This window comes from Dama dama, chromosome 6, assembly GCF_033118175.1.
Source record: "Dama dama isolate Ldn47 chromosome 6, ASM3311817v1, whole genome shotgun sequence".
Lineage (NCBI taxonomy): Eukaryota > Metazoa > Chordata > Mammalia > Artiodactyla > Cervidae > Dama > Dama dama.
The window spans coordinates 22,735,619-22,760,891 of record NC_083686.1 but is presented as its reverse complement, the minus strand read 5'-3'; positions in this window follow the sequence as shown (position 1 = coordinate 22,760,891).

Below are 25,273 nucleotides of genomic sequence, written 5' to 3'. Positions count from 1 at the left end.
ACGCCTCTGTCCATGAAATTCTCCAGGCAAGAATACTGGAGTGGGTTGCCATTCCCTTCTCCAGGGATCTTCTCGACCCAGGGATTGAACCCAGGTCTCCCACATTGCAGGTGAATTCTTTACCATCTGAGCTACAGGGAGCCTTTGGAATCAGGTGATTAACTACAAAACACGCCAAGCCAATCCACATGTCCCCTAACAGAAAACAAAGCACAAACTATTTCAGTTTAAAGGATGTTCAGGAATTAACTTTTAATTCTTATAATTAAGTTAAAAATCCCCCCAAAGCTTTGATTTAAAGTCTACCAAATAAACAGTCTGAGGAACTTAGTGGCTTTTTAGAACTAGCTTTGATTTAAGATAATACTGAGAACCTTACATTCATATTCTTCAAGCAGCAATCCACATAAGGTTCTACTAAGACCATCTGGCTACAGATGATAAAAACATTTTTTAAACAAACAAATTCCAAAGGAAACTTTTTTTGTCAGTGCAATCTCAAATACACAGAAAGATAAGAGAAAAAATAGTTATTTGCTTTGTTTAGTGAAAGATTCTTTGTGCCTGGATAGTCTATGTATTATTGTTTCTTAAAATATTATATTCTCTTTTACAACCTAAATTTCCTAGATAAGCGTTCTTGCCTGTTCAAGGTTTGTGCATTGAGTCATAAGTGTCTGTTTAAACACATGTGAATTTTTGTGTGTTTAAATATAATACTCAGATAGATGCAAAACATAAGTATGCTCAGGGGCCATAGTTAAGAATTGATTAAACAACATACTGGAGAGGAGTGTATGAGGTTTTCCCTCTGCCTCCTCTCTGCTCGCCCCCTCCATCTCTCTCTCTACCTACTATTCTTTCTCCCCACACCTCTCACCCTTACCACTGGTCCTGCCCTGCCCACTAAAGCCTCTGCACCTTCCTGCTTGTAATTTGTTGCTAATCAGCTGTCACTGTCATAGCCATGATGAGAGGTTCATCTCTGGCTGAGGGTAATGGCCTTAAAAGTCACAGAGTCAATGTCAATGGGATCGCTCCAATTCAATCACTGAGCTGAATGAGGGATGGCACCTGCTGACATTAGCACTCATTTTGAGCTCAAGCATCTGGGCCCCAGTAAATAACCATCAGTGGGTGGGTCTGGGGGACAGGTCATTAGCCCCACGAAAAATAAATATCGCTTCCCTTGATGGCTGCGAGTAATTTAGCTCAGACGAGGAAATTTCACCCTAGATTAAGTATGATGAGCCAATATCAGTCAGAGGAGGCCAAACAGTGAGAGCTTGATGAGATAGAGGGAAATTTATATTCAGCTGGCTGCATGCGAGATGAGCTCAAAGAAACGACTTACCCTTCCAACCCATCTTCCTGTGCCTGCTGGGTGGTGGGTTTAGCTTATTGCTTGCCTTTTCTTCTTTGATTTGTTGGGGGGTGTTTGAAGTAGAGATTCGAGGCTGCACTAGGAAGAAGAAAGAGGCCAGGATTCAAATTTTTCCCCGCCTTGCGTTTGTGAATTTTGTCCTCTAGCACGTAATGTCACAGCTTAGCCCTCGCGCCAGCACTTGGCTGGCGGAAGGGCTTCGCCGTGCTGCCGGCTCTGACACGCAGACCTCCCCTCCTGAGAAAGCAGACTCCGCTTTAATTGTTTTGGACGCCCTGGAGGCTCCTTTCCAACATGAGTAAATAAGCCAGAGAGGGAGGTAAAGTGGGACTAGGTCCCTCCTTTTTTGATTCTTGGGAAGGAAGAACTCCCACCCTCAATTCACAAGAACATCTTTTTTATTTGTCCCACTGACGTGATCCATCAAATCCAGAAGGATTATTAATAGAAGGTCCTTATTAGAAGCAGTTTAGCTCACTTTAGAATCATATTTTATATCTTTAGGGATCTGCCCTCGGCCCACCCTCTCCCTCATTGAACTACATGTATCTGAAAGCTGGGTGGATCAGGTTCCCAAGCAGTCTCTTACATTAGAAACTGGATACGATGTTATTTCTTTTGCTGCCTGCTTTGATAACAGAGGGTTCCCTTATGGCTCAGATGGTAAAGAATCTGCCTGCAGTGCAGGAGACCTGGGTTTGATCCCTGGGTTGGGAAGATCCCCTGGAGAAGGGAATAGTCACACACTTCAGTATTCTTACCTGGTCAGTCCCATGAACAGAGGAGCCTGGAGGGCTACAGTTCATGGGTACAGTCAGACAGGACTGAGTGGCTAACACTTTCACTTTCTTTTGGGAGGGGCTTTCAATAGCCATATATATCAGCCACTAAACCAATTTCTAAGTTACGCATACCTCACAATTAACCAAAAATCCCATTGCATTTTTTTGAAAGCAAGGTTTTGTTCCATGACTCGGATATGTGAATTTTGTTTTCATAGTTCTGGAAACAATTTCATTGCAGACAAATGGGTCACGGAGGCAACAGTCATGGAGACGTGGAAGATGGTGAAGCATGGATGCATGGATAATGGAAGGGAGATACTGGACACACTCAGGGGATGTAGGATCAGAGATTTCTGTGAAAGCTCTCCCTCTTATAAGAGCTCAATAAATTCTTCTTGACTGAATTCATAAATACCTGCTGAGATAGCTGAATGCATCTCTTAGAGGAACTGCTGGTGCCTCTTGTATTCAGAGGAATGATCACAATTGTAAATATAAAGATATTTGGGTATTTATTTGTTCTTGACCTACAATGAGTGCTCAGTGATGAATGAAGGTTAAACAAATACATGCTTTGTCTCCCCTTATAGGAGACATGGATTCAGTCCCTATGTGGAGAATATTCCCCTGGAGGGGGAAATGGCAACCCACTCCAGTGTTCCTGCCTAGAGAATCCCATGGACAGAGAGAGGAGCCTGGTGGGCTGTAATCCATGGGGTCACAAGAGTTGGACACAACTGAGCAACTGAGCAGAGATACACGCCCCTTGTAGACTGTAAAGTCCATCAGAGCAAAGCCCATGGGCTGTCTTAGGCCACTGTATTCCTGAGCAGAGCTCAAGGTATTCCGTGCAGTAGGTGATCAGTAAATATTTGACAGGTGAATAAAATTCTTTTGAGCACTTCTTATGTCAGGAACTACATGAGGGACTAAAATGTATGGTATATATAAGATGGAGTGTGTTATTTCATTGCAGAAAAAAGATCTATATATGAGAAGCTGAAAAAAGAAGCATGTGCCATACACAAATGTCTTCTATGAGATAATCTGATGTTGCTTCTGTTTTTACCAAAATGTGGAATGAATTAGAGAAGGAAATACCATGGTACAATGAAGGCTCTTGAAGAATTCCTATAGGAAAGAAAATGTACTCCTTGATCTATAGATATTCAAGCACAGTGATTTTATGTTGGTTCTTGCTAGGCAAATGCCCCCAGGATATATTCTTGTTGAACATGCAAGACTATTAAAGCTCTCCTGCCCCTTTAGCTGGTAGACATTTTTCAAAGTAAGTTGTGAGATTCCCAACTTTGTGATATATGTTGAGAAGGTATTTTATTGATTGTACAGATGAGAGAAGCAGAGGGATAAAGAGACTTGTACAATACCTCAGATAAAGCCAAAATTGATCCCAAGTCTTTATCACTAAACAAGTAAGGGGATACAGAGGGCAGCCTAAGTGTTAAAGTCTTTAATTTATCCACACAGTACAATATTATCATCATCCCCAGTAAAAGACCCTCATGGACAGAAATGCAAAAATATTCACTTATAAATAATTCTTTATGGGTTTTGTTATAGATACTTTTGTATGCTTCTGTCAGAAAAACAATTACTAATAGTCCAATACGTCTTGGAGCCACAGGGGATAGTTTTCTGAGTCAGGTTATTTTAATATACTAGGTATGCTCATGGCAAGCTAAGCAAAGAGGTAATTTAAACAACTGCTCCCATGATTCCTATTTCAGTGATCTGAAATCAAAGAAAATTTCTTCTGTGCAAAATCTTTGGTATAAACAGATTAAATTGATCAGGTCACTTTCATTTTTACTTTTGAGGGAAATTAGATAACTCTGATTCTATACTTTTCAAAAAAAAATATATATATACTTTTCATTCTTTTGCAGACTAAACAATTTTTAGAGTTGGTGTTTTTAAAATGTACAATTTAATAGTCCAATTAAGTTAAAAAATATACTAATTTTAGAAATTAGATTATTTCCTTGTTATTGGACAGAATATTTCCATAATGAAAATTCTCACTAGCAATATTTGTCTTACAAATATTTATCTTATCTTGTGCTAATATTTCAGATGTATTTGCATTGATTCATATATTTTATATATCAAAGTAGAAATTGTTTTAGAATCAGATGCTGCTGTTTTTGTGACTAGCAGATTGCTTTCTCTGGTTCTCTCTCATTCTAAGAAACTAGATGAAAAATATTGCTGTCTTTCTGTGTATTACTGTGCCCTGAAATGAAATCTGTAAAGGTCCAGGGATTTAATTTCTTGAATATTTATGTTTGGCTTTTAATACTCTGTATAATCACAACATGGTTTAGCCTCACTTGGTAGCTGAAAGGTGATTTTTCCCACGTGGTTTTCTTATTTTGAGGTTTTGTTGCTAAAGGTGAACGGTAGTAGAGCCAAAGGTTTAAGGCTGCTGACGGGGGTACGTGCAAAATTTGTGACTCAGATTCGGTTGCTTTGGTATCTAGGCCAGTGTTGTAGCTAAAACGGTCTTATGCTGGTCACTTATTTGAATGAATTGAAGTATCCAGTGTGCATGAGAGTGTGTGTGTTTGTGTGTGTGTGTGTGTGTGTGTGGTAGATGGAGAGAAGAGGAATGGAAAATTAATTGGCTGTTTCTTCAAGTTTTGAACATTTCCACCAACCTTCCTCATTGTTGCCATATTCCTCCCACTTTCACCCGGGAGAGCAAGCTTTGGGAGTGGGTGAAAAAAATAAGGAAAAGAAGAAAAGAAAGAAAAAGGCAGACTAGTGAAAGAAGAAAAAGTGTAATTAAAAATTAAAATTAAAAAATTAATTTTTAATTAATTAAATTATTAAAATTAAAAAATTAAAATTAAAAATTAAAAAAAGCCCAACAACAAACCAACTGGTGCAAAGGCTTCTATAGAGAATAGGATTACTCTGTGCTAGAAGTCAAGGAGCTGAAGGTAAGCACTTTATGGACATCATTCCATCTAATCTTAACAAAGATTATTTATTATTCACATACTATAAATGAGAAAAGTGAGGCTCAAAGAAGTTAAATAAATTTTCCAAGCTCACACTATAATAAAAGGTCATGTCACACTTGGAACCCAAGTCTCTCTGATTTAAACCCCCTGCTTCTAACCACTACATTTAGGAAGTACTTGTTCAGTTGAACTGAATGTATAGAGGTGCAGATTTTGTTTGAGGCTATGTGGTGTGTGTGGCCAGCAATGCAGAGCGTGGATGGAATAGGTGGGTCAGAATGGCTTTGGGAAATACCTGTTTTAGGCCTCATCATTGGAAGGAGAGACAGGTGTTGTTTGGTTTTGGTTTTTCAGAAAAAGTAGAATGCATTGTGTTTTGAGAATCTGGCAGAAAAGTTAGTGCAAATGGCAGAAAAGTCAGTGCAAATGGTGACTGTCATGATTTCAAACCGTATGAATGGACACCATCATGATAAGAGGTAAGGACTTTTTCCTTTAGTCTTAGGTAATAAGGGACTTCCGTTCTCTTCCTTTTGAGGAAATGCAAACTCTTTTTCTAAAGCCCCTAATTGAAGGCTGAGAATTCAATAGAGCTGTGTTCCAGAGAGTCTACTAACCTGTGGCCACCACTAGGTTATTTAGAAACTTTGGATTATCCATGCTCCTTGGGCTTCTTTTCACTCCTGCTCCGGCATTTAGGATGTGTGCTTTTGTTTCTGATTAGTCGCTGCAGAATAAGGAATAACATTTGGCTTTGCTAGTTATAAGGAATTAATAGCAGATGACAAAGGTCACATTCCATGATTAAAATGAAATTTAGAAGTAAATTGTGTATTAAAATATTCCATGTTTTTTTCTCTTCTCTGTAAGCATAGTTGAGAATACTTTGTAAGTTTGAAAATAAGCACTAGATGTTTGTCAGTCAACACTTGTAAGCATATGTAAGTGTGCACACACACACCCAATAACAACAGCCATTTGTCCTTCAGACTCACTTTATAAGACTGAGGTCATTAAATTTCCAGAGCTTGTCTGTCTTTCCTTGATCAAGTAGGCAAGACTGCTATGATGAAGTGATGAGGTGGTAGATAGGACCTAGGTCAGAGCTAAGTAAACCTGTAGATAATTGGACTAAATTGGGAATTTTAGTATTGTAGGTTTCAATAATAAATGTTTCCTAAAAAGTGATATTTTAAAAGTTTTTTAAATTAAACCTTATACTAAATCCATTGGGGTGATTTTTCTATTTAAAGCAGGTCCCCCCTGCCATAAACCAGTATGTAAATATCATAATTTTAAAGGATGTAATCTCTAAATCTATTTGTTTTAGAAGTACCATTTGCATTTATTTAGATTTTGTTTCAGTGGAGCGTCCTGTAAAGATGATGATATTGATGATAATGGTGGTGGTGGTGGTAGTTGTAGTTGTGACAGAAAAGAAGAGGATAAAGATTAACAGTATTAATACAAGGTTCATCAGCAGGATAATATTAGTAATAATAAATTACTGAAGCAGTTTTGTTATAGGTTTTTGAAATGAGATGAGATTTTGGGGTTGTAGAATCCAAAAGGCTTTATCAAAAGGAAAAGATTAAAAAATTTAAAATTTTCTATTTTTTACATTCCTTTTTTGATTTGGAAGTCTTATTTACATTGTCCCTCCTATTCTGTAATAACTGGCATTTATTATGACTCGATATCTGTCTGCAGTGTTTGTGCATGAGAAACTAATGAACAGTTGACAAAGTCATCATGATGAAGGGGTTGGTGATGAATTGATTGCCATCACACAGGTATTGTGTGCATTCTACCAGTTGACATTTTGAACTTCTTCCCTAATGCAGGTTGCTTTCTCTCATCTAAGAAACAGATCAAAGGCAGGCATTCCCAATTAAGCCTGGTGAGGTCCTATACCTCCTAATTACAGGCTAACTTACTGTGTCTAACTGTAACAGACATTTTGTTAGCAAAATGCTTTGAACACCCAAGTATGCCCAATAAAGCAAATAGGAAAATATTACAGTTACTAGTGAAAGTGTTCAATGTGTTGAATTTTACTGCTGAATAGTCGATAGTGATATTTTAGGGTCATGTACTTTTTTCTTTTGCTTTTCTTTTTAGAGGATGTTGTAATTTGAACATTAATAGCAAGCCTATGAATTAAAAATGATAGGAAGGGGAAAAAAAGACTGTTGTCAATTAAAGGACTTAGAAGAATTTGCAAGAATATCATAGGAGGGAATTCAAGTTTGCAGTGTTTAAAACATTGTGGGAGGAGACTGATAATTTAAAAAAAACTCACATAAATTTAGCCAAATGTTATAATCAGAGATTGTTGTAGAGTGGATTGGAGACCAAGTCTGTGTAAATAAGAAAAAAAGTTTTATTTTACTTCTTCAAGCTCTCCCTTCTGTTGCAGTTTTTTTTTTCCTTTAAAATTTTACATTGATGGTAAGCCAAAAGATTCAGATTTATATCATTGTAATACTGCTATAATGGCAAAATGTGAGATTACAGAATGTGGAGCTCATAAATGAACTATATTCTGGTTGTTTTGTTTCCAGACATTTTCAGAGACACAGATGAAGCAGTTGATAAACTAGAGAATGGCTATTGCTTAGCCATCCATCATGCAATGTAGTTTTTCTCTTACTTCAAAAATATTTCATTAACAATTTTTTTTTCTTGAGTTCTCTTTACACTTCTTATTAGGATCAGGGATACCAGATTATTATCTACTCCAGACATCTTTGGCAAGTTAATATTCCTTGGATCCCAACTGTAGAAAATTCCTTTTGTTTTTCGGTTTAAAATTTGTTCAGCAAACTCTTGGCAGTAAACCTGAGAGGGGGCCATCATAGACTCACTGTTATATAATACCCTTGTTCTGCCTAACTTTTGAACCCAAATCCTTTGGTTCAAATAAGTTGAATTTAACTAACGTCCATTGAGCACTTCCTCCTTCTCTTTCTGTTCTTTAGTTTACAAGGCAGTATACAGAGCCCTTTATAGTTTACCAGCATATGGAGTTTGTATAACTTTTTACAGTTTCCAAGGAATTTTGGTCCATATTTTCTCCCATGAAATTGGCTTTGTATACAGGTGGTGCTAGTGGTAAAGAACCCGCTTGCCAGTACAGGAGATGTAAGAGACACAGATTCGATCCCTGGGTCAGGAAAAGTCCCTGGAGAAGGGCATGGCAACCCACTCCAGTATTTTGGAGTATTCTGGAGAATCCCCATTGACAGAGGAGCCTCATGGATGACAGTCCACAGGGTCATAAAGAGTCAGACACGACTGAAGTGACTTAGCATGCAGCATGCATGCATAGATGAATGACATGATTCCTACTCTGGAGATGCTTCCAATCAAATTGAAATGGTAAACAGGAACATAAAGGACTTACTACTCCATTATGGAGCTTCAAAATAACTCTGAGTAGACATTTGAAAAAGATAATAAAATATAAGGACGTATTGAATTTGACACTTGCTTAAATAGAAATACATGGCCTCTCTGTTAAATATTTGGAAACTTTAGACTGCTTTCTATTTTAGAATTCTTACATCAGATACTTTGTATCAATAATGGAGATAATAATACCTACCTCTCATAAAGCATGTAATACTTCTTGAGGAGCTTTTAAATCTCAGATTTCATTTTATCCTCATTAATTTGATAATCTACTGAGATTCTTTTCTGTCCATTGATTTGATTACAATTGTTACACAGCAAAAAGAGAGATGGAATCCCAGTATATTAGATCTTGAAGGAAGTATAAAGATAATCTAATCTAATGCTTTTATTTTAAAAATGAAGCTCAGGTCAAGGTTAAGTGACTCAGCTTAGGTCACACTGCTAGTTAGAACCAAATCTTCTGACATTAAATCAATCACGTTTTCTACCAAATCACACCGCTCATGTCCATTATGGGTTTTTCGAGCCTTGTGCTCCAGATGACTGATGGGTTCAGGGGTGAATTATCCAGTTTGACTCTCTGGTCCACCCAAATGCACTGTTCCCTGCTTGCTGCCTCTATCCTGTGCCCTGTCTATTTCCCTTTTCTGTTTATTCAGACACGCAGTCATTCATCTACATCAGACAGTCTATTAGATCTGTCTCACCTGTGCTTGCCAGTGTACGTGGTGGCCGAAATGATTGGATCCTGATACCATGGTATCAGACGTGGTACCAAAATGCCTGTCCCTGGATATTTGAATATTAAAATGTGTCCATTTCTAGAGCTAGAAAGTAGCTGTTTCTACTAAGTGAGAAAGTAGGCTTATGAAATAGAGATAGAATTGGTAACACGTCACTGAGTTCCCCAACAAAGTTTGTTGCTTAAAGAGTGTATTAACAACGTCTAACCTAAGAGTGTAGACGTGGAAATATTTCTGATCCATGGTTACTCTAATGTGGTGTTCGCTGTCAAAGATACTAGTAGAGTCTCATGGTAAGCTTTAAAAGGTAAATGTAGACCAGACTGTATCTCAGGGGTGAGAAGAAGGCACTCTGGGCTCAGATCTCACATGCATGAAAGGCCCCAATTTAGTTTTCAAGATTAGTTGTATAGAGTCTCAGAGATCTGCCAACAGGATTTAAGGCTGTTCATCACAAACCATAGCCTTTTGTCCCTTTATAGGTCAATACCTATAAAGCCCTATGTACTTAAAAAAATTAATTGATTGATTTTAATTGGAGGCTAATTACTTTACAATATTGTGGTGATTTTTGCCATACAACGACATGAATCATCCACAGGTGTACATGTGTCCCCCCGTCCTGAAACCCTCTCCCACCTCTCTCCCCACCCCTTTAAATCATTTGATTCTCTTGTGGCCAGCCTAGTCTACACTGTATGCTTTTTCTGCTAAATGTGTTAATTTGTCAAATGTGTGCATTGTATATGTATATGCCAATCCTAGTTGTTTTGGCTTTTAAAAAAGATTTTTGAAAGCTCTTAGATCCTCAATAAGATGTGGCAGAGATTGTTTTAAACTTTCAGAATCCATTTATTTTGTATTTAACCTCTCTTACATCATGTTAGAAAAGGCAGAGGAACCAGAGATCAAATTTCTAACATCTGCTGGATCATAGATAAAGCAAGAGAGTTCCAGAAAAACATCTATTTCTGCTTTATTGACTATGCCAAAGCCATTGACTGTGTGGATCACAATAAACTGTGGAAAATTCTTAAAGAGATGGGAATACCAGACCATCTGACCTGTCTCTTGAGAAACCTGTATGTATGCAGGTCAGAAAGCAACAGTTAGAACTGGACATGGAACAACAGACTGGTTCCAAATAGGAAAAGGAGTGCATCAAGGTTGTATATTGTCACCCTGCTTATTTAACTTATATGCAGAGTACATCAAGAGAAACACTGGGCAGGAGGAAGCACAGGCTGGAATCAAGATTGCTGGGAGAAATATCAATAACCTCAGATATGCAGATGACACCACCCTTATGGCAGAAAGTGAAGAGGAACTAAAAAGCCTCTTGATGAAAGTGAAGGAGGAGAGTGAAAAAGTTGGCGTAAAGCTCAACATTCAGAAAACTAAGATCGTGGCATCCAGTCCCATCACTTCATGGCAAATAGATGGGGAAACAGTGGAAACAGTGTCAGACTTAATTTTTGGGGGCTCCAAAATCACTGCAGATGGTGACTGTAGCCATGAAATTAAAAGACGCATACTCCTTGGAAGGAAAGTTATGACCAACCTAGACAACATATTTAAAAGCAGAGACATTACTTTGCCAACAAAGGTCCGTCTAGTCAAGGCTATGGTTTTTCCAGTGGTCATGTATGGATGTGAGAGTTGGACTATAAAGAAAGCTGAGTGCCAAAGAATTGATGCTTTTGAACTGTGGTGTTGGAGAAGACTCTTGAGAGTCGCTTGGACTGCAAGGAGATCCAACCAGTCCATCCTAAAGGAGATCAGTCCTGGGTGTTCATTGGAGGGACTGATGTTGAAGCTGAAACTCCAATACTTTGGCCACCTGATTTGAAGAGCTGACTCATTTGAAAAGACCCTGATGCTGGGAAAGATTAAGGGCAGGAGGAGAAAGGGACGACAGAGGATGAGATGGCTGGATGGCATCACTGACTCAGTGGATATGGATTTGGGTGGACTCGGGGAGCTGGTGATGGACAGGGAGGCCTGGCGTGCTGCGATTCATGGGGTCGCAAAGAGTCGTACACGACTGAGTGACTGAATTGAACTCACTGACATCATGTTACAAATTTTATTTTATTTTTCAAAACTTTTACTGGAGTATAGTTGGGCTTCCCTGGTGGCTCAGACAGAAAAGAATCCGCCCACAGTGCAAGAGACCTGGGTTTGATCCCTGGGTTGGAAGATCCTCTAGAGAAGGGAACGGCTATCCATTTCAGTATTCTTGCCTGGAGAATTCCATGGACAGAGGAGCCTGGCTAGTTACAGTCCATGGGGTCTCAAAGAATTGGACCCTGAGCAACTAACACACATTTGTGGTTGCTTTACAATGTTCATGTTAGTTCTGCTATGCAGCAGAGTGAATCAGCTAAATGTATGCATATATCCATATATCCCCTCTTTTTTGGAGATTTATGATGTAAGTTGATCTGAACTGTTTTTTGTGTTTAGATTGAATTCTCATATGTTCTACCAAACATATTCTCAATAATACAGGTTGCAGTGCTACTAGCTATGTTGAAACGTATCTTATTTGTAAAAAAGGTGTCTTCCTTTTGCCTTTGGTGAGATTCAGTCCTGGTTTTTCAGAATATGGGAATGAATCAGTGGTCACCTACTTATTTATACCTCTTGTGATTTTATAGATTTAAGTGATATGTCCTCTGTGCTTCTTAGTTACAGAATGGAATATGCCAGTGCCTCTGGCCCTTGAGGTATCCATTCCTGAAACTTTAAAAATGTCATTAGGTTTACTTTGACATTTTTTGATCCACAGCCACAAACATTGCCCCAGAAATTAGCACACCATGACTGCAGAGGAGAGTGTCTTTTGTTAATTATCCTTTTTCATTGTGTGAAAGTAAATCAACCTGGTTTGGGAAATTATCAAGAAAATTTAAAAAGTTTAAAAAGAGCAAAAATCTCAGAAGTCTGATGTTTGAATTTCAAAGTTGACATAATTACAAAAGTAAGACATAGTTATTACAAAAATATGCAAGGTAAAACATTCAAGTTGTTTTCCATTCCCCAATATGACTTTTCATCATTGATAACTTGGTGGATATCTTGCCACATTTTTTCTATGTCATATATAAGACTTGACAGGATTTGCCTTTCAGTTATACTTATTTGAAAATGGTCAAAATGGAACATTGTGTAAGGCAAGATTTCATTACTTTCAGTTCAGTTCAGTTCAGTTGCTCAGTTGTGTCCGACTCTTTGTGACCCCATGGACTGCAGCGTACAAGGCCTCCCTGTCCATCACCAACTCCCGGAGTTTACCCAAACTCATGTCCATTGAGTCAGTGATGCCATCCAACCATCTCATCCTCTGTCATCCCCTTCTCCTGCCTTCAATCTTTCCCAGCATCAGGGTCTTTTCCAATGAGTCAGCTCTTCGCATCAGGTGGCCAAAGTATTGGAGTTTCAGCTTCAACATCAGTCCTTCCAATGAACACTCAGGACTGATCTTTGGGATGGACTGGTTGGATCTCCTTGCAGTCCAAGGGACTCTCAAGAGTCTTCTCCAACACCACAGTTCAAAAGCATCAATTCTTCAGTGCTCAGCTTTCTTCACTGTCCAACCCTCACATCCATACATGACTACTAGAAAAACCATAGCCTTGACTAGACAGGCCTTTGTTGGTAAAGCAATGTTTCTGCTTTTTAATATGCTATCTAGGTTGGTCATAACTTTCCTTCCAAGGAGTAAGCGTCTTTTATTTTCATGGCTGCAGTCCCATCTGCAGTGATTTGGAGCCCCAAAAAATAAAGTCTGACACTGTTTCACTGTTTCCCCATCTATTTGCCATGAAGTGATAGGACCAGATGCCATGATCTTAGTTTTCTGAATGTTAAGCTTTAAGCCTTTTTCACTCTCTTCTTTCACTTTCATCAAGAAGCTTTTTAGTTCCTCTTCACTTCCGGTGTCATCTGCATATCTGATGTTATTGATATTTCTCCCAGCAATCTTGATTCCAGCTTGTGCTTCATTCAGCCCAGCGTTTCTCATGATGTACTCTGCATGTAAGTTAAGTAAGCGGGGTGACAATATACAGCCTTGACATATTCCTTTTCCTATTTGGAACCAGTCTGTTGTTCCATGTCCAGTTCTAACTGTTGCTTTCTGACCTGCATACAGATCTCAAGAGGCAGGTCAGATGGTCTGGTATTCCCATCTCTTTAAGAATTTTTCACAGTTTATTGTGATCCACACAGTCAAAGGCTTTGGCATAGTCAATAAAGCAGAAATAGATGTTTTTCTGGAACTGTCTTGCTTTTTTGATGATCCAGCGGATGTTGGCAATTTGATCTCTGGGTCCTCTGCCTTTTCTAAAACCAGCTTGAATGTCTGGAAGTTCATGGTTCACGTACTGTTGAAGCCTGGCTTGGAGAATTTTGAGCATCAGTTTACTAGCATGTGAGATGAGTGCAATTGTGTGGTAGTTTGAACATTCTTTGGCATTGCCTTTCTTAGGGATTGGAATGAAAACTGCAGCTTTTCCAGTCCTGTGGCCACTGCTGAGTTTTTCAAATTTGCTGGCATATTGAGTGCAGCAATTTCACGGCATCATCTTTTAGGATTTGAAATAGCTCAACTGGAATTCCATCACCTCCACTAACTTTGTTTGTATCTAAGCATCACTTGACTTCAGATTCCAGGATGTCTGGCTCTAGGTGAGTGATCATGCCATTGTGATTATCTGGGTTGTGAAGATCTTTTTTGTACAGTTCTTCTGTGTATTCTTGCCACCTCTTCTTAATATCTTCTGCTTCTGTTAGGTCCATACCATTTCTGTCCTTTATTGAGCCCATTTTTGCATGAAATGTTGCCTTGGTATCTCTAATTTTCTTGAAGAGATCTCTAGTCTTTCCCATTTTTTGTTTTCCTCTATTTCTTTGCACTACTTTTAATGATTGTATTCTATAATTGTTTCCTTCTAAATAGTCCTTGAAATCACTGATTACAATACCAATGATGGAAACAGAAGTAATGTAATAGAAATAACCCCAAGTCTTGCAAAAACACTCAGATTCTGGCACTTAACTAGCCTCATTACTAGCATAATTTTTAGTAAATCATTTAATTTCCTTTTGTTCATTTCTGAGATTTTTTTATAATTCTATTATTTTCTTACCAAATAAAGAACATTTAAACATGGATTTTCTTTTAGAAAGAAATTATTTTATAAATAACAAAGAATGCAAAATTTAGAAAATTTTTACCTTAAAGAAATCACATGGGAAAAATAAATGAGTAGTTTCTAATAGGAAGAAGAGTTTAGTATTGACTATATTTTTGTTTAGAGTAGATAGTTTTATATTATGATCCAGTGTAACACTCAGAACTGTTAAACTATAAGCATAGCTTTTAATATACTTAACCTTTGAAAAGAAAAGGAGAAAAAAGTTTCGAGGTAAATCCAAACCTTACAGAAGAAATGTCATTATGTTGTAATTCATTCTGCCTGTATTGTTTATATTGTGCCTCTCTTTGCAAAGCCATTACATTCTAACTAAGGGACTGTAGATTATAAATTCGACTTATATTTAGAATTCATCTGTGATATGAATATAAAGTTTCAGTCTGTTTTATATTGCTAGTGTTAGAAAGTGAAATCAAGAGAAAGAAAATTTCTACGAATCTAAGGTCAAGTGGGTATGTCCAAAGAATTCCAAATAATGAAAAAGATATGTTTTATCTTGCAAGCAGACATCCCCATCAGTATTTTACTGAAATGTGAAGATGGGAACTGTATTATTTACTCTCAGATTTCTTCAGGGACAGTGTTAACAATCTTCTTTAGAGGCAAGTATCAAACTTGATATCTTTCAGGGTTGTAATAGAACATTGCCAATGTATTTTGGGGGTATTAAAAGCAGGGTGATAGCAACATGAGTGATTGCATGATGTGTGGCAAGACATTCTATCTTTATGGGTAGAAGAATAGCCTTGGAGAGTTGGGTTTTATTCTCCTTTCTGTCATGCTCCAGTTGTAAAACTAGGATGGTGCGCTGACCTTGATTTTTCCTTAACCAGTTTAAAGCAAAAGACACGTAGGCATTTAGATACCTGCTGGGGAAATTCAGTGATATACTGCAATACAGTTTTTAAAAAATGATTTATTATTGCTTTTTACTGGAGTATAATTGCTTTACGACGTTGTGTTCGTTTCTGTTGTACCACGAAGTGAATCAGCCATATGTATACATAGATCCCTTCCTTCTTGGACCTTTCTCCCACCCACCCGCCATCCCTCCCATCTCGGTCATGATGCTAACCACACAAAGTTAACATCAGAGACCATAGGTTTAAGGGCATGGTTCCCCCTGTAAGACTGCCCTCCCTTCAGATGCCAGCTGTAAATTTAGGGGTCCCAGGCCACCTGCACGTCTGAACAACTGGCTACAAATCTAAGGCATTTTCACAACTCTCCCTGAGATTCAATAATTTGCTAGAACAACTTCAAGAACTCAGGAAAGAGCTATACTTATGATTAAGATTATTATCAAGGATGTACATCAGGAAATGCCAAATGTAGAGACATTTAGGGCTGGCTCTGGGAGGGTCCTGAATGCAGAGTTTCCATGCTGTCTCCCCATGGGTCCAGGGCACATCAAACTCCTGCCACATCAATGCATTTACCAACCAGGACGGTGCTGCAAGCTTTGGTGCTAATAGTTTTCATTGCGGTTTCATTATGTAAGCATGGCTGATTGAATGATTGCCCACATAACTGGACTGAATCTCCAGACCCCAGAGGTTGGGAGGTCAGGCAGATATCACAGATTGAAGTCTCAGTCCTCTAAAAAGATAATCAGCTTTCATCCTCCAACTATCTAGAGCCCTAACATTTAATTAGCATAAACTCAGAATCAAGGGCTTCCCAGGTAAGCGCGAATGGGAAAGAATCTGCCTGCCAATGTAGGAAACAAGAGACATTGAATTAGATCCCTGGAGGAAGGAATGACAACCCTCTCCAGTATTCTTGCCTGGAAAATTCCCTGGACAGAGGAGCCTGGCAGGTTACAGTCCATGGGGCCGCAGAGAGTCACACAACAAGTATGAGTCAATGGTTGCATAATAACAAAGATACTCCTTTTTCTCAGGAAATAGCGAGGATTTGGAGTCACCCTCCTAGGAATAAGGACAAAGGCTAGTTAGATTCTTGGTTATACATGTGATATGCTCCAGAGCCCTACCTTTAAAAAGTTTGTAGTTTTTTCAGCTATATATATATATACTATGTATGTATATATATATACTATAAACTAGTCATAAAGTCAGCCCTGACTGTTTTTAACCCTGCTCTCTTCTAATCTGTTCTTTTCCTTTCCTGGTCTGATAGGGTATGAAATAATGTTCTCATGCTGGTCTTTTCTTTTATGGCAAAACTGTATGAATCAATATGGATTCTTATTTCTAGGTAATATCTACAGGGATTGAAACTGAGCATACCTTCTGATTTTAATAAATATTAAAAACATATCTCTTCTTCAAATGCATAGCTGTTGCAATTGCTACTATAAATCATAGGAAATGGTCAGTGGTCACAGTTGATCTGATTTGGCTTTACCTATGTGCATGTTCTTAGGGTGAGAGAGGTATGGGAATAACAGACCCATCACTTTCGTTTTTAAAGTACATCAGAGGAACACTCCAATAAAATCCAGTGGTAATTTGTAGTTTGAGCTCAGCTCCACCAATACAGCATATGGTATGGAAATAACATTTAAAAAAGCTTACTGACAAATTTGATTGACTACTGAATTCCATGATCTGATTCATTTCACTAAATTCCTGATCTTTTTTTCACTCAGGATTAGAGTTATCATTGTTCCCTTTTTCAGAGAAACTCGAAAGAGGGAACAACATAAGAATACCTAAGAGTCCTAATTTCTCATGGAATTTTTTAACCTTAATGGAACTAAATTAAAAATTTTAAATATGCAAAAATCATTTTCTATTTTTGAAAATAATTTCCTGACCATGTTTCCTGTTGGTGGTGGCTGGATGGCAATAATATATGCCTTTATCATTTGTGGAGTTCTTAGAAGTCTGAAATATGCCACATGTTGAGTATTATACTAGATGAAAATACATTAATCTTGATGTTAGTCAGGGTGTGTTAAATGCAGTGATTATGAAAAGCTTTTTTAGATTATGCAATAAACATTAGGACCTATTATCCATCTAGGGCTTGTTAGGGAAGTGGGAAAGAGATACCACATATTGAAATAATTTGTTGCTAGTAAGCAGCCTCAAATCTATTGTTTAGAATCATAGTCTATGTTGGCCAAGAAATTCCAATGAATCTCAAGGAGAAAAAGAGCGTAGAGAAAATATACAGTTATTTCAAGTTTTGAGAACCAATTCTTAATATTCACTTTCTGTTGTGGGTAAGAAATTAATATTTAGGTTGGAAAATGAGACTAAATATAGCAATTTGGGGGGAAGTACAGAAATGCATTTATTTTGTGTTGGGTGACTGTGTAACTCAACACTGTGAGCGTATTTTTTGGTGTGAAAATAAATATTTCCTTTGTGGGAGGGTGCTGTTTTATGTGGTGTGGAAATTACTCCCCTACAAACTGTATTTTATCTCGGGAAGTGATTGGTGTCAAAAGCATTGCGTGTATCAAGATATATGTACAGACTGGAGGTTGCTCAGTAATATATAGTGCCCTGATGGTTTATGTTGATGGTGTACTGGCACAATTTACATCAGCCATTCTTTCTTACCTTGAGCTGTAAGGTGCAATCACTTCTGGATTTATATTTGCAAGACTTTTAACCATTTAAGGAGTTATTTTTTAACCAATTCACACATATGTATGATATTCTAGTTCTGTCTGAGTAGAAAATAAATATACAATGGCATTGCTTGTGAGAACAGTGAATGGGGTAAGGACCTCTTTGACGAGCAGCATTGTTGATGCAAGATGTAACAAAAACAATGATTATTTTTAACAGCTTCTGCATGTAGGGTACCCTTTTGAAATAGGTTGGTATAATGATTTAGCACTGAGCCTCTGGAGTCAGGTTTGGATCTCAAATCCTCTGCTTGGCATGTGACCTTGGCTAAGTTGTTTAATCTCTTTCTATCTTGGTTTTCTTTTTTTTTTTTTAATGGAAAAAAGAATAGGGTTTTTGTTATTGTTCAGTCACTAAGTCATGTCTGACTCTTTGCGACCCCGTGGACTGCAGCATGCCAGGCTTCCCTGTCCATCACCAACTCCCAGAGCTTGCTCAGACTCAACGTCCATTGAGTCGGTGATGCCATCCAACCATATCATCTTCTGTCATCCCCTTCTTTTCCCTCCTTCAATCATTCCCAGCATCAGGGTCTTTTCCAATGAGTCAGTTCTTTGCATCAGGTGGCCAAAGTATTGGAGTTTCAGTTTTGGCATCAGTCCTTCCTATGCATATTCAAGACTGATTTCCTTTAAGATTGACTGGTTTGATCTCCTTACAGTCCAAGGGACTCTCAAGAGTCTTCTCCAGCACCACAGTTCAAAAGCATCAATTCTTTGGCACCCAGCCTTCTTTATTGTCCAATTCTCACATCCATACATGACTACTGGAAAAAGTATAGTTTTGACTATATGGACATTTGTCGGCAAAGGGATGTCTCAACTTTTTTAATATACTGTCTAGGTTTAATAGACATACTGACTTTCTGACATATTCACTGCAGAACTTTTTAGGATTACATGAGCTAAAATACAGAAATACATTGAATAGTAAACTATTACTTCAATGATGATGCTTTACAAAATCTCTAGTCCTTACAACAACTCTGACAAGTTAATTTCTCCTCCAAATTACTCCAAATTATAGATGCAGAACTGAGACTCAGAGAAGTTAAATGATTTGCCATGATCACAGATTGGGAATTGAAACATTAAGTGTATGATTTCCATTCTCTAATTAATTTCAGTAAATTTTGTTGCCTCAGGATTCAAGCTATTATTCTTCCTTTTTTTAGCAGAAAGTTTAAAAAGGGAACACTATAGAAATATTTAAGTCCTAATTTGTCATGGAATATTTTTTAATTCTAATGGAACTAAATATCATATAGTATGCAGAAAGAGCCCATTATCCAGGCTACAAATAAGTGTTTCAGGGGAGGGAGGATTAATATTATTACTGAGTCATAAGTATACAATTTATGCAGAGGGAATTTATAATTTAGAGAAATTTGGAGGCATTATTTGAGCATGGATGCTGCACACAAACACACACTGTCTACGGCCAGTTTTAGTTACATGCACATTGATTATCCAATGTATTATCTTGGTAAATCTTACTTTAAGTTCTTATAAATGTAAATACCAAGTTTGGCTAATTAAATAATTTATGGATGGATAAACAGCAAGTTTCTTTTGTATAACACAGGGAAATATATTCAATATATTCATTATCCTGAGATAAACCATGATGGAAAAGAAGTTCAGTTCAGTTGCTCAGTCGTGTCCGACTCTTTGTGACCCCATGGACTGCAGCACGCCAGGCCTCCCTGTCCATCACCAACTCCTGGAGTTTACCCAAACTCACTTCCATTGAGTCGGTGATGCCATCCAGCTATTTCATCCTCTGTCATCCCCTTCTCCTCCTGCCCTTAATCTTTCCCAGCATCAGGGTCTTTTCCAATGAGTCAGCTCTTTGCATCAGGTGGCCCAAGTATTGGAGCTTCTGCTTCAACATCAGTCCTTCCAATGAACACCCAGGACTGATCTCCTTTAGGATGGACTGGTTGGATCTCCTTGCAGTCCAAGGGATTCCCAAAAGTCTTCTCCAACACCACAGTTCAAAAGCATCAATTCTTCTGTGCTCAGCTTTCTTTATAGTCCCACTCTCACATCCATACATGACTACTGGAAAAACCATAGCCTTGACTAGACAGACCTCTGTTGGCAAAGTAATGTCTCTGCTTTTTAATATGAAGGAGAACACACACACACACACACACACACACACACACACACACACGGGCTTCCCTGGTGGCTCATCTGGGAAAGAATCCACCTGTATTGCCGGAGACCTGGGTTCAGTCAGTGGGTTGGGAAGATCCACTGGAGGAGGGAAAGGCTACCCACTCCAGTATTCTGGCCTGGAGAATTCCATGGACTATCCATGGGGTCGCAAAGAGTCCAACCCAACTGAGCAGCTTTCACTTCACTTCAAAACTGCATAAAATGCGGTAAAATATCAGATGCATAAGTAAAATATAACAAGCAGACATTATTAACACATCAATTAATATATTAGAAAACATTCTGTACTCTATAGTCCATGGGATTCCAAGGGGTCAGACACGACTGAGCGAATTTCACTTCAAACTTCACACACACACACACACACACACACACACACACACATGTATGGGCCTTTCCCCAATGGCTCAAGTAGTAAAGAATCTGCCTACAATGCAGGAGATGCAGGAGACCAGGTTCTATCCCTGGGTCAGGAAGATCCCCTGGAGGAGGAAATGGCAACCCACTCCAGTATTCTTGCCTGGGAAATCCCATGGACAGAGGCGCATGGTGGGTCACAGTCCACAGGGTCTCAAAGAGTTGGACATGACTGAGCGTGCACGCAGACATACGTATATATGTTTAACTGAATCACTTTGCTGTAGAGCAGAAATTAACACAATATTGTAAATCAACTACACTTCAATTTAAAAAAATTAAATAAAAAATTCATGGAGAGTATGAAAAAGTTTCTCTCTTTTTAAAACTATTAACTATTGTTAAAAATATTATTATAAAAATTTACCCTATAGTAATATTATAGAATATTTGGAAGACAGAGGAAAAAATCAGTTATAGGCCAGTGACCATAACAGATATTGAATACAATTGTATTAAATATGATTGTCTTTTACATATTTTTGTCATTTTTCTTATGTAGACCTACTTTAATGCAGTTAAAATTGTAATGGACACAATTTTGTCTCCTATTTTTTATGATGTATGAAAGACATTTTCTAAGCTGCTACCTTGTCTTTTTGTAAATTGAAGTATAGTTGATTTATAATATTATATTAGTTTCAAGTGTACACTATTAGTGGTTCAAAATTTTTGTAGATTTATTCCATTTAAAGTTACTACAAGGCTGTATTCCCTGTACTGTACAATATACCCCTGTAGTTTCTTTATTTTGTGCATAGTAGTTTGCACCTTGTAATCCTCCACCTATATCTTGCCCCTTTCCTTTGCCCTCTCCCCATTGGTAACCACTAGTTTGTTCTCTATATCTGTGAACCTGGGTTTTTGTTGTTACATTCACTAGTTTATTTTATTTTTTGCATTGTACATATAAGTGATAACATAAGGTGTTTGTCTTTCTCTGTCTGACTTATTTCACTAAATTTCTCTCTTTTGCAAGCTATTCCTCATACTCTGAAGATCCTTGGTGGGAAAAGCCAATGACATGTAAACACCATTCCTTATAGATTTGTAACCCTCCTGCCGTCTGATTGAGTGCAATGTGTGTTGTAGGGGGTTAGTTATTTTCTGAATGTTTTTCTGAAATTATTAATTTTTCACCTACTATGCCCCTGTAGTGGTAATAGGGGCGAAAACTCAATGAGATGAAAAGAATTGGGTATACGGCAGACGCTTGTGTTTATGTCTAAAAGAGCCGGATCAACTTTTGACCTTATGTGTATTGCTTAGTTTGGCCACAGTCTCTCACTCACCCCAATATCTGAACCAGTGTCCTGAGATGATCCATGATCATCTGTATTTCCACACACCCTTTTAGGAAGATATCTGTATTTCCACACACCCTTTTAGGAAGATCCCCTGGAGAAGAAAGTGGCAACCCACTCCAGTACTCTTCCCTGGAGAATTCCGTGGACAGAGGAGCCTGGTGGGCTACAGTCCATGGGGTCACAAAGAGTCGAACTCGATTGACTTAACACTTTCACTTTCCTATGCTTTTACTCTAAGTCTTGAATCATTCTCCTGTTAATTCCTTTTTCCTCACTCCCATTGCTATTTGAATTTTTACACATTTGGAACCACATGCTTTTTCTCTTTTTTTGAATTAACATTTATTTATATTATTAAATATCTTTCAAAACATGATGTTTGTGTCTCTCTGCTGCTTTATTATATGATTTTACCCAAGTAAAATTTTCCTTTATCTTTGTTTAGATTATTTCCTATTTTTGGTTATTATCCATGACTTTTTATACAAATTCTTATTTAGAAACCTATCTGGTCATTTCCTTGGGCAAGATTTCTAGAAATACAATTTCTGGGCTACAAGTTCTCAAAATATTCTAAAGACTCTAGAAGCATAACAGTATACTTCTTTTCAGAAAGGTTACCAGTTTACTCTCCCATCAGTACTATGATAGGATCTGTCTCACTAGAACCTTGATTATTCTTATCTACAACAGTTTTGTCAATTTAATAGATAAAAACATTATCATGATATAATTGGGGATTTTGTACACTAGTGAGGTAGAATATTTTTGTGTGTGTGATTTGAATCTCTAATTTTTGTGGCTTGTGATGTTTGAATAGACATTTTACATTTTAATATAGTAAAATCTATTTTTCCATCATAATTTTTGTTGGTTTTGTACTGATAAAATACTTACATAAGTTAAATATTTATCTTTATTTTATTCTTGCTTTGTGCATGCTTGGTCATTCAGTCATGTTCAACTCCTTGCAACCCTTTGGACTGTAGCCTGCCAGGCTTCTCTGTCCATGGGATTTTTCAAGCAAGAATACTGGAGTGGGTTGCATTTCCTCCTCCAGGGGATCTTCCTGACCCAGAGATTGAACCCATGTCTCCTGTATCTGCTGCATTTCAAGCCGATTCTTTTTACCTGCTCAGACACTGGGGATGTTCTTGCTTTACAGAATTTTAAGAATCATTTAACTGTTTAATTAATCTGAAATATATTTTGGTGTACTTTGTATAATGAATATCAATTTCAATTTTTTCAAATATATAATAATTTTTCCTCTGATTATTTAGTGTTTTCTTTACTGTATATGTTATAATCTGTTTCGTGGCCAGTTAATTATTAACAGTTCCATTGATCTGTCTGTTGATTTTTGCACAGGTTCTCAATTTGTTTGGGCTTTCCTGATAGCTCAGTTGGTAAAGTATCTGCCTGCAATGCAGGAGACCTCAGTTCGATTCCTGGTTTGGGAAGATCCCCTAGAGAAGGAATAGGCTACCCACTTCAGTTTTCTTGGGCTTCCCTTGTGACTCAGCTGATAAAGAATACACCTACAATGTGGGAAACCTGTGTTCGATCCCTGGGTTGGGACGATCCCCTGGAGAAGGGAAAGGCTACCCATGCCAGTATTCTGGCCTGGAGAATTCCATGGACTGTATAGTCCACGGGGTCACAAAGAGTCGGACATGACTGAGTGACTTTCACTTTCATTTTATTTGAAATAAGTTTTAAATTACATCTTGATATTTGATGGAGGGAGTGCCCCTTCACTGTTTTTATTTTTCAAAAAACCTTTGTGTTTGTATAGTCTGCTCATCCAGAGGAGATTTAGAATAATTTTATCATGTTTTTCCCAGTGAAAAGAACTCATGCATTTAAACTATTTTGTGTCTCTTCATTTAGTTAGATCTTACTTTACATTTTCAATAGTTGTCTAGTTTTAGTCATACAAGTTACACATTTTTTGTCATAGTTATTTGTCATCATTTTGTATTCTTGATCGCTACTCTGAATGGTATGATATTTTCCAGCTCGATTTACGGGTGTACATCTTTTAAATAGTTTTTCCATAGTTGCTTTTAGTAGTTTACACCATCAATTTTGGCACCAGAGGGAGCTGTGGTGTAGTGGAAAGAGACTTTGTCAGTGATAAGGCCTGAGTCTTGGCCCTGTAAATTATTTCCCCTGTAGCCTTGACCAAATCGTCTATGAAATGGGAAAATCCCTCCCACCTCTCACAGGGTGTTGGGAAAACTCACTGAGAAACATTAACGTCCATAAGCCCCTTGGCAGATGATCTGAAGGGATTGAGATTGGGAACCCTTAGAGGGCGAATAGGCATTCAAATTATATCCTGTGGGCACCTGATATGTGTTAAGTGCTACCTAGATGTGAGGCATCACTTAATGAGAAATATCCTATCTCAAGATGAGGAAAAGAAAAATATCATTAACGGCATTTATAGGACTTAATATTAAAGTTAGCTTCTGATTTTTGTGCATTATACACATCACGTGAGTTGAGGGGATAGATTATTAAAATGGCAGCATGGTGTCGTGACGCTAATAGTGATGCAGAGGCCAGGGCATGTGGGTCCTGTTCCCCACTGTGCCACTTTGTTGGGTGATCTGAGTGGTTCAGTCCTTCAGGACCTCAGTTTGCTAATATGTAAAGCAGAGGATCAGGTATGAGTCAAGACATTACAGATGGATTGAAGATTCTTTCTGCAAATGGAGTAAAGGTACTAAGTGGAATGCTTGGTTTATTCTGCATGTGCATGATGGTTCTCTAGATTGGGTTCCAGTGACTTGGGTAGATATATGATACCTGATTTGAGTGGGTTTCATGTACTGTCTAAAATTATCATCATCACTGATAGATTAAAATCCATGGATCTATGAATCTTCCAGGAAAGAAGGAAAGCTTTTTTTTTTTTTTAATGTAAATAAGAACTGTAAAAATGCTGCAGGATTTTTAAAAAATTCAAAAACATTTAAAAAACTCTTCAAACTGTTCATGTTCTTTTTTTTTTAGACTATTAAAGTGTTGACAGACTCTTAACTAGGGCCTTGGGAGGAGCAAGGCTGTAATCCAATGAGTAACATCCACGAATACAGGATCATGTTGGATATTATCACTCATTACCATTGTGAGAGAAGGATGATTAAACTAATAGTTACTGGGAGACATTTCTGGTGACAGGAGGCAATGATGAAAATAAACGGACTTC